Source organism: Triticum aestivum, chromosome 3A, assembly GCF_018294505.1.
Source record: "Triticum aestivum cultivar Chinese Spring chromosome 3A, IWGSC CS RefSeq v2.1, whole genome shotgun sequence".
NCBI lineage: Eukaryota > Viridiplantae > Streptophyta > Magnoliopsida > Poales > Poaceae > Triticum > Triticum aestivum.
Window position 1 is genome coordinate 442187787 of NC_057800.1, and position 11696 is coordinate 442199482.

The window sequence follows — 11696 nt, forward strand, 5'->3', positions numbered from 1 at the left end:
CTTGGAAAGTTCCGGAAGAAAAATCCATGCGAGACGGTGCCCGAGGTGGCCACGAGGCAGGGGGCACGCCCCTAACCCTCGTGGGCCACCCGTAAGGCGGTTTATTCCCTTCTTCGGCCGCAAGAAAGCTAATTTTCGGAGAGAGAAAACACAACGAAGGTTTCGATCCAATCGGAGTTACGGATCTCCATATATATCCGAAACGGTGAAAGGGCACCAGAACAGAACGCAGAAACAGAGAGAGACAAAGAGACAGATCCAATCTCTGAGGGGCTCTCGCCACTCCCATGCCATGGAGGCCAAGGACCAGAGGGGAAACCCTTCTCCCATCTAGGGAGGAGGTCAAGGAAGAAGAATACGAAGGGGCCCCCTCTCCCCTTCTCTTTCGGTGGTGCCGGAACGCTGCCGTGGCCATCATCATCATCACCGCGATCTACTCCAACACCTCTGCCATCTTCACCAACATCTCCATCACCTTCCTCCCTCTATCTATAGCGGTCCACTCTTCCGCAACCCGCTGTACCCTGTACTTGAACATGGTCCTTTATGCTTCGTATTATTATCCAATGATGTGTTGCCATCTTATGATGTCTGAGTAGATTTTCATTGTTCTATCGGTGGTTGATGAATTGCTATGATTGATTTAATTTGCTTGTGGTTATGTTTCTGTCCTTTGGTGCCCATCATATGATTGCGTGCATGGATCACACCATAGGGTTAGTTGTATGTTGATAGGACTATGTATTGGAGGGCAAGAGTGACAGAAGCTTCAACCTAGCATAGAAATTGATGCATACGGGATTGAAGGGGGACCAATATACCTTAATGCTATGGTTGGGTTTTACCTTAATGAACATTAGTAGTTGCGGATGCTTGCTAATAGTTCCAATCATAAGTGCATAGACTTCCAAGTCAGGGATGACATGCTAGCAGTGGCCTCTCCCACATAATACTTGATATCGGTCTAGTAAAGTAGTCAATTTCTTAGGGGTAATTTCGCAACTCCTACCACCACTTTTCCACACTCTCTTTGTTTACTTTATTGTTTCTTTATCTAAATATCCCCTACCTTTTATTTGCGTGCCCTTTATTATCTTGCAAACCTATCCAAAAACACCTACAAAGTACTTCTAGTTTCATACTTGTTCTAGGTAAGGCGAACGTCAAGCGTGCGTAGAGTTGTATCGGTGGTCGATAGAACTTGAGGAATATTTGTTCTACCTTTAGCTCCTCGTTGGGTTCGACACTCTTACTTATCGAAAACTGTTGCAATCCCCTATACTTGTGGGTTATCATATGTATGGATGAAACTTATGTGTTGCATATCATATATTTGTTGTGAGACTTGCTCATATTGTTTGCCCTATGAAATATATCATATATTTGCTGTGAAAATGCTTGGATATAACAAAAAATAGAATAAAAGAGGCAATATAGGCACTTTGTCGTCTGCCACCGACGGCAAAGGGCTCTTTCTCATCTACCACTGACGGCAAAAGTATACATGGCAGCATCATGTGCAACCTGGGAGCACTGAGTCTAAGCCATTTGGTTACTTTGCCGTCGGTGGCAGACGACAAAGGCTGGTGTGTGCTACCTCTTGAGTTTGTGTTGCTTTTTCCCTTGAAGAGGAAAGGGTGATGCATCAAAGTAGAGTAAGTATTTCCCTCAACTTTTGAGAACAAGGTATCAATCCAGTAGGAGACAGCGCACAAGCCACCAAATACCTGCACAAACAAACACCAACTGGCACCCAACGCGACAAAGGGGTTGTCAACCCCTTCACGGTTATTTGTGAAGTGAGATCTGATATAGATGGATAAATGGTAAAGTAAATATTTTTGGTATTTTTGGTTTATGGAATGGAAAGTAAAAGATTGCAAAGAAAGTAAATAGGAAACTAAAATTGTAGACAGGAAACTTATATGATGGAAAGTAGACCCGGGGGCCATATGTTTCACTAGAGGCTTCTCTCAAGATAGAAAATATTACGGTGGGTGAACAAATTACTGCCGAGCAATTGATAGAAAAGTGCAAAGTTATGACGATATCTAAGGCAATGATCGTGAATATATGCATCAAGTCTGTATCAAGTAGACCGACTCCTGCCTGCATCTACTACTATTACTCCACACATCGACCGACTCCTACCTGCATCTAGAGGATTAAGTTCATAGAACAGAGTAATGCATTGAGTAAGATGACATGATGTAGCGAGATAAACTCAACCAATATGATGAAAACCCCATCTTCTTATCCTCGATGGCAAAAATACAATACGCGTCGGTTCCCCTTCTGTCACTAGGATCGAGCACCGCAAGATTGAACCCAAAGCTAAGCACTTCTCCCATTGCAAGAAAAACCAATCTAGTTGGCCAAACCAAATCGATAGTTTGAAGAGACTTGCAAAGATATACAATCATGCATATAAGAATTCAAAGGAGATTCAAATAATATGCATAGATAAGCTGATAATAAATCCACAATTCATCGGATCTCGACAAACACACTGCAAAAAAGTATTACATCGAATAGATCTCCAAGAACATTGAGGAGAACATGATATTGACAATCAAAGAGAGAAGAAGCCATCTAGCTACTAGCTATGGACCCGTAGGTCTATGGTAAACCACTAGCGCTTCATCGGAGAGGCAATGGTGTTGATGTAGAAGCCCTTCGTGATCGAATCCCTCTCTGGCAGGACACCAAAAAAGGCCCCTAGATGGGATCTCACGGGTACAAAAGGTTGTGGCGGTGGAAAAGTGGTTTCATGGCTCCCCTGGAAGGTTTTGGGGTATTTGAGAATATATAGGCGGAAGAAATAGGTCGGTGGAGTCACAAGGGGCCCACAAGGGTGGGGGGCGCGCCCTACAACCTTGTGGCCACCTCGTGGCTTTCCTAACATGCACTCTGAGCCCTCTGGATGTCTTCTGGCCCAAGAAAAATCATCGCGGAAGTTTCATTCCGTTTGGTATTCCTTTTTTGCGAAACTCTAAAATAAGGAAAGAAATAGGAACTAGCACTAGGCTCTAGGTTAATAGGTTAGTCCCAAATATAATATAAAATAGCATATTTAATGCATATAAAACATCCAAAACAGATAATATAATAGCATGGAACAATAAAAAATTATAGATAATTTGGAGACGTATCAGGCATCCCCAGGCTTAATTCCTGCTCGTCCTCGAGTAGGTAAATGATAAAAACAGAATTTTTGATATGGAATGCTACCTAACATATTTATCCTTGTAATTCTCTTTATTGTGGCATGAATATTCAGATCCATATGATTCAAAACAAAAGTTTAATATTGACATAAAAACAATAATACTTCAAGCATACTAACGAAATGATTATGTCTTCTCAAAATAACATGGCCAAAGAAAGCTTATCCCTACAAAATTATATAGTCTGGCTATGCTCCATCTTCATCACACAAAATATTCAAATAATGCACAACCTCGATGACAAGCCAAGCAATTGTTTCATACTTTTGATGTTCTCAAACTTTTTCAACTTTCATGCAATACATAAGTGTGAGCCATGGACATAGCACTATAGTTGGAATAGAAGGTGGTTGTGGAGAAGACAAAAAAGAAGGAGATAGTCTCATATCAACTAGGCGTATCAACAGGCTATGGAGATGCCCATCAATAGATATCAATGTGAGTGAGTAGGGATTGTCATGCAACTGATGCACTAGAGATATAAGTTTATGAAAGCTCAAAAAGAAAACTAAGTGGGTGTGCATCCAAATTGCTTGCTCATGAAGACTTAGGGAATTTTGAGGAAGCCCATCGTTGGAATATACAAGCCAAGTTCTATAATGAAAAATTCCCACTAGTATATGAAAGTGACAATATAGGAGACTCTCTATCATGAAGATCATGGTGCTACTTTGAAGCACAAGTGTGGCAAAAGGATAGTAACATTGTCCCTTCTCTCTTTTCTCTTTTTTGGCCTTCTCTTTTTATTTGTCCTTTCTCTTTTTTTTATTTCCTCACATGGGACAATGCTCTAATAATGAACATCATCACATTTTTATTTACTTACAACTCAAAAATTACAACTTGATACTAGAAACAAAATATGACTCTATATGAATGCCTCCGGTGGAGTACCAGGATGTGCAATGAATCAAGAGCTACATGTATATAAAAAATGATGAACGGTGGCTTTGCCACAAATACGATGTCAACTACATGATCATGCATAGCAATATGACAATTATGGAGCGTGTCATATAAATGAAACGGTGGAAAGTTGCATGGCAATATATCTCGGAATGGCTATGGAAATGCCATAATAGGTAGGTATGGTGGCTGTTTTGAGGAAGGTATATGGTGGGTTTATGGTACCGGCGAAAGTTGCACGGCACAAGAGAGGCTAGCAATGGTGGAAAGGCGAGAGTGCGTATAATCCATGGACTCAACATTAGTCATAGAGAACTCACATACTTATTGCAAAAATCTATTAGTCATTGAAACAAAGTACTACGCGCATGCTCCTAGGGGAATAGATTGGTAGGAAAAGACCATCGCTCGTCCCCGACCGCCACTCATAAGGAAGACAATCAAAAAATATCCCATGCTCCAACTTCGTTACATAACGGTTCACCATACATGCATGCTACGGGACTCACAAACCTTAACACAAGTATTTCTCAAATTCACAACTGATTACTAGCATGACTCTAATATCACCATCCTCATATCTCAAAACAATCACAAGGAATCAAACTTCTGATATTATTCAATGCACTTTATATGAATTTTTTTATTATATCCCTCTTGGATGCCTATCATATTAGGACTAATTTTATAAACAAAGCAAATTACCATGCTGTTTTAAAGACTCTCAAAATAATATAAGTGAGGTACGAGAGTTCATCAATTTCTATAAAATAAAACCACCGACGTGCTCTAAAAAGATATAAGTGAAGCACTAGAGCAAATTTGCCTAGCTCAAAAGATATAAGTGAAGCACATAGAGTATTCTAATAAATCATGATTCATGCGTTTCTCTCTCAAAAGGTGTGTACAACGAGGATGATTGTGGCAAACTAAAAAGCAAAGACTCAAATCATACAAGACGCTCCAAGCAAAACACATATCATGTGGTGAATAAAAATATAGCCCCAAGTAAAGTTACCAATAGACGAAGACGAAAGAGGGGATGCCTTCCGGGGCATCCCCAAGCTTAGGCTCTTGTTTGTCCTTGAATATTACCTTGGGGTGCCTTGGGCATCCCCAAGCTTAGGCTCTTACCACTCTTTATTCCATAGTCCATCAAATCCTTACCCAAAACTTGAAAACTTCACAACACAAAACTCAACAGAAAATCTCGTAAGCTCCGTTAGTATAAGAAAATAAATTACCACTTTTGGTACTGTTGTGAACTCATTCTTTATTTAGATTGGTGTAATATCTACTGTATTCCAACTTTTCCATGGTCCATACCCCTCGATACTAGCCATAGATGCATCAAAATAAGCAAAACAACATGCGAAAAAACAGAATCTGTTAAAAACAGAACAGTCTGTAGCAAATCTGAAAATTTCGAATACTTCTGTAACTCCAAAAATCCTGAGAATTTAGGAAGACCTAACAATTTGTTTATAATCTTATGATAATATAATCAGTATTTTATTGCACTGCTGCTAAAAATGAAAATTAATTTCCTGAGTGCAAAAGTTACTGTTTTTCAGCAAGATCAAATCAACTATCATCGTAAGCTATCCCAAAGGTCTTAGTTGGCACAAACACTAATTAAAACACAAAACCACATCTAACCAGAGGCTATATGAATTATTTAATGCAAAATAGAACCTAAAAAGAAAAAAAGAAAAATAAAATTGGGTTGCCTCCCAACAAGCGCTATTGTTTAACGCCCTTAGCTAGGCATAAAGCACAAATAGATCTAGGTATTATCATCCTTGGCATGCAATCCATAAGTGGCTCTCATAATAGATTCATAAGGCAATTTAATTTTCTTTCTAGGGAAGTGTTCCATGCCTTTCCTTAACGGAAATTGAAATCTAATGTTTCTTTCTTTCATATCAATAATTGCACCAATCGTTCTAAGGAAAGGTCTACCAAGAATAATAGGGCATGTAGGATTGCAATCTATATCAAGAACAATGAAATCTACAGGCACATAATTCCTATTTGCAAAAATAATAACATCATTAATACTTCCCATAGGTTTCTTAATAGTGGAATCCGCAAGATGCAAATTTAAAGAACAATCATCAAATTCACGGAAACCTAACACATCACATAAAGTTTTTGGAATCGTGGAAAACTAGCACCCAAATCACACAAAGCATGGCATTCATAATATTTAATCTTAATCTTAATAGTAGTTTCCCACTTATCATAAAGTTTTCTAGGGATAGAAACTTCCAATTCAAGCTTTTCTTCAAAAGGTTGCATCATAGCATCAACGATATGTTTAATAAAAGCTTTGTTTTGATTATAAGTATGAGGAGAATTCAACATGGATTGCAACAAGGAAATACAATCTATTAAAGAACAATTATCATAATTAAATTTATTGAAATCCAAAAGAGTGGGTTCATTGCTATCTAAAGTTTTGACCGCTCCAATCCCACTTTTATCAATTTTTGCATCAAGATTTAAAAACTCCGAATTATTGGGATGCCTTCTAAATAAAGTTGACTCATCTCCAGTCCCATCTTTATCAAGATTTACATTGGAAAACAAAGATTCAATAGGAGTCACATCAATCACTTTAAGATCCTCATCATTATTTTCACGGAAACTAGAAGAACACGCTTTTATAAACCAATCTTTTTAGCACGCATCTTAGCGGTTCTTTCTTTGCACTCATCAATGGAAATTATCATGGCTTTGAGAGACTCATTGATATCATGCTTAGGTGGAATAGATCTAAGTTTCAAAGAATCAATATCAAGAGAAATTATATCCACGTTGCTAGCCAAATCATCAATCTTAAGCAATTTTTCTTCAATCAAAGCATTGAAATTCTTTTGCGAACTTATAAATTCTTTAACACTATTCTCAAAACCAGAGTGCATCTTATTATAATTTCCATAAAAAATGTTGTAGGAATTACCATAATTATTAGAGAATTACTAGCAAACGACCTAGGATTAAAATTACCTCTATACGTGTTATTACCAAAATTGTTCCTACCAACAAAATTCACATCCATAGATTCATTATTATTCTCAATCAAAGTAGAGAAAGGCATATCATTAGGATCAGTAGGATCACTCTTGCTAGCAAATAATTTCATAATCTCATCCATCTTTCCACTCAAAACATTAATCTCTTCAATTGCATGCACCTTTTTACTAGTGGAAGATCTTTCGGTATGCCGTTGAGAATAATTAACCATAATATTATCTAGGAGTTTAGTAGATTCTCCTAAAGCAATTTCCATAAAAGTACCTCCTGCGGCCAAATCTAAAAGATTTTTAGAAGCAAAATTCAATCCGGCATAAAGTTTTGTATAATCATCCAAAAATTCAAACCATGAGAAGGGCAATGAGTAGGGCAATTTCGTATCATCAATTTCATACTCTCACAAGATTGTGCAACATGTTCATGATCAAGTTGCTTAAAATTCATAATATCGTTCCTAAGGGAGATGATCTTAGCGGGAGGGAAGTACTTGGAAATAAAAGCATCTTTGCACTTATTCCAAGAATCAATACTAATTTTAGGCAAAGATGAAAACCAAGTTTTAGCACGATCTCGAAGTGAGAATGAAAATAGCTTAAATTTAACAATATCATTATCCACATCTTTTTCCTTTGCATATCACACAAATCAACGAAATTATTAAGATGGGATGCGGCATCTTCATTATGAAGGCCGTAAAATTGATCTTTCATAACAAGATTCAACAAAGCGGTATTAATTTCACAAGATTCCGCATTAGTGGAGAGAGCAATCGGAGTACTAATAAAGTCATTGTTGTTGGTATTGGAAAAGTCACACAATTTGGTATTATCTTGAGCCATCGTGACAAGGCAAGCAATCCAACAAACAAGCGCACAAAAAGCAAGCGAAGAAGATGAACGGAAGAGGGGCGAAGAAAAGGAAAATCTTTTCAAAAATTGTTTTAGAAGTGGGGGAGAGGGAAACTAGAGGCGAATGGCAAATAATGTAATGCGATGGATGAGAGTTTATGATGGGTACTTGGTATGTCCTGGCTTGGCGTAGATCTCCCTGGTAACGGCGCCAGAAATTCTTCCTGCTACCTCTTGAGCTTGTGTTATTTTTTCCCTTAAAGAGGAAAGGGTGATGCAGCAAAGTAGAGTAAGTATTTCCCTCAGCTTTTGAGAACCAAGGTATCAATCCAGTAGGAGACAATGCACAAGCCACCGAATACCTGCACAAACAAACACCAACTTGCACCCAACGCGACAAAGGGGTTGTCAATCCCTTCACGGTTATTTGCAAAGTGGGATCTGATATAGATGGATAAATGGTAAAGTAAATATTTTTGGTATTTTTGGTTTATGGAACTGAAAGTAAAATATTGCAAAGAAAGTAAATAGGAAACTAAAATTGTCGATCAAAAACTTATATGATGGAAAGTAGACCTGGGGGCCATATATAGGTTTCACTAGAGGCTTCTCTCAAGATAGAAAATATTATGGTGGGTGAACAAATTACTGCCGAGAAATTGATAGAAAAGCGCAAAGTTATGACAATATCTAAGGCAATGAACATGAATATAGGCATCACATTCGTATCAAGTAGACCGACTCCTGCCTGCATCTACTACTATTACTCCACACATCGACCGACTCCTGCATGCATCTAGAGTATTAAGTTCATAGAATAGAGTAACGCATTAAGTAAGATGACATGATGTAGTGGGATAAACTCAAGCAATATGATGAAAACCCCATCTTGTTATCCTCTATGGAAACAATACAATACGTGTCGGTTCCCCTTGTGTCAGTAGGATCGAGCACCACAAGATTGAACCCAAAGCTAAGCACTTCTCCCATTGCAAGAAAAACCAATCTAGTTGGCCAAACCAAATCTATAGTTTGAAGAGACTTGCAAAGATATCAAATCATGCATATAAGAATCCAGAGGAGATTCAAATAATATTCATAGATAAGCTGATCATAAATGCACAATTCATCGGATCTCGGCAAACACACCGCAAAAAAGTATTACATCGAAGAGATCTCCAAGAACATCGAGGAGAACATGGTATTGAGAATCAAAGAGAGACAAGAAGCCATCTACCTACTAGCTATGGACCCGTAGGTCTGTGGTAAACTATCCACGCTTCATCAGAGAGGCGATAGTGTTGATGTAGAAGCCCTCCGTGATCGAATCCCTCTCCGGCAGAATGCCGGAAAAGGCCCCTAGATGGGATCTCATGGGTACGGAAGGTTGCGGCAGTGGAAAAGTGGTTTCGTGGCTCCCCTAGAAGGTTTTGGGGTAATTGAGAATATATAGGCGGAAGAAATAGGTCGGTGGAGTCACAAGGGGCCCACAAGGGTGGGGGTGCGCCCTCCAACCTTGTGGCCGCCTCGTGGCTTTCCTGATGCGCACTCCAAGCTCTCTGGATGTCTTCTGGTCCAAGAAAAATCATCACGAAAGTTTCATTCCGTTTGGACTCCATTGGTATTCCTTTTCTGCGAAACTCTAAAACAAGGAAAAAACAAGAACTGACACTGGGCTCTAGGTTAAGAGGTTAGTCCCAAAAATAATATAAAATAGCATATTAGTGCATATAAAACATCCAAAATAGACAATATAATAGCATGAAATAATCAAAAATTATAGATACGTTGGAGACGTATCGGTGTGACTTTGCCGTCGGTGGTGGACGGCAAAGTCTGCTAGCCCCCACCTGAGGTCAGCTGACGTCACCTGGCAGATGGCAAAGGTGCTTGTCTCTTCGCCATCTGCAGGTAGACAACAAAGTCTGTCGTTAGCCACCTAACGGGGCTAACCTCAGTGCTATGCCGTCCACTAACTTTGCCGTCTGCTTTCACTGTATGGATGACGGTAAAGATCTTTGCCCTCCTCTTTATTTATGCATATGATAAAGTAGCCCTTTACCGTGGTTTTCTGTGCTGGAAGTGGGGCCGTCTTCGAACTGACGGCAAAGACGTTTATCATCCATGAACCTATCCTTTGCCATCTGCCATGGCAAACGGCAAAGTACCTGATTCCTATAGTGCTTCCCTCATAACTTAGGTAGGAAGGGATCCCACAACGACCAATTTTGAAAGGGGACAAGAAGTACATCCTATCCTAACAAAAGGTGGTCTTTTCCTGCAAAGCTTCTGGTCGTGACGCAGAGGTGGGCTCGGCAATGACATCCATCCTGCCGAGCTCATGGTCTTGCTCTTGTTGCACTGGAATGGGAACCTTTGGGGGATTCCTTGGGAACTTGTGTACGTCCTTGCCTCCTTAGAACCAAAGAGGAAACTATCCTCCTTTGTGCCCGCTGGCGCCCATCTGGCCTTGGTCGTCATGGCTCACGTCATCAGGAGCCTCGTGAGGCTGGGTGATACGTCCATTTTGCATCATGTTTTCCTACTGTTATTTATAATGTTCTTATGGATAATAATGCTTTATGGAGTAATTCTATTGCCTTTTCTCTCATAATATGCAAGGTTTATACAAAGAGGGAGAATGCCGGCAGCTGGAATTCTGGACCTGAAAAAGCTACGTCGGAGTTACCTATTCTGCACATCTTCAAATGAGCTGAAAATTTACGGAGAATTGTTTTGGAACATATGAAGAATAATGGAGCAAATAAATACTAGAGGGGGCCCACCAGGTGGGCACAACCCACCTGGGTGTGCCAAGGAGCCCATGCGTGCCATGCTGGGTTGTGGCCTCCTCGGCCCACCTTCGGTGCTCCTCTTCTGGTATATAAGTCATTTTGACCTAGAAAAAAAAATAAGGAAATGACTTTCGGGAGGAAGCACTGTCCTCTCGAGGCGGAACTTGGGCAGGAGCACTTTTGAGCTCCGGTGGAGCGATTCCGCCAGGGGAACTTCCCTTCCGGAGGGGGAAATCATCGTCATCATCACCACCAACAACTCTCCCATCTTGGGGAGGGCAATCTCCATCAACATCTTCAATAGCACCATCTCCTCTCAAACCCTAGTTCATCTCTTGTGTTCAATCTTTGTACCGGAATCTTAGATTGGTGCTTGTGGGTGACTAGTAGTGTTGATTACATCTTGTAGTTGATTACTATATGGTTTATTTGGTGGAAGATTATATGTTTAGATCCATTATGCTATTTAATACCCCTCTGATTTTGAGCATGCATATCATTTGTGAGAGTTACCTTTGTTCTTGAGGTCACAGGAGAAATCTTGTTGCAAGTAATCATGTGAACTTAATATGTGTTTGATATTTTGATGATCTTGTGAGAGCCCTTGCGTGCCTGTGAGAGCTCGTTCGAGGGCTCCGCGGCGCGGCAGGACATCTCTGATGCGGCTGTGGCTTCACGGCGGGACATCTCTAGTGCTTCTACGGCCTTGGTCTTTGCTGCCTGGTTATATGTCCACCCTAAACTCCTACAGATCATGGCAGAACGACTTGACAGGAAAAACCAATTTTGTGGGTGATGAGGAGAGGAACTGTGAAGTAATTTTTGAGTGGGTAGTTTTTATAGCCCGATGCTAAGTGTGAACACATATTAGTTTGATAGGT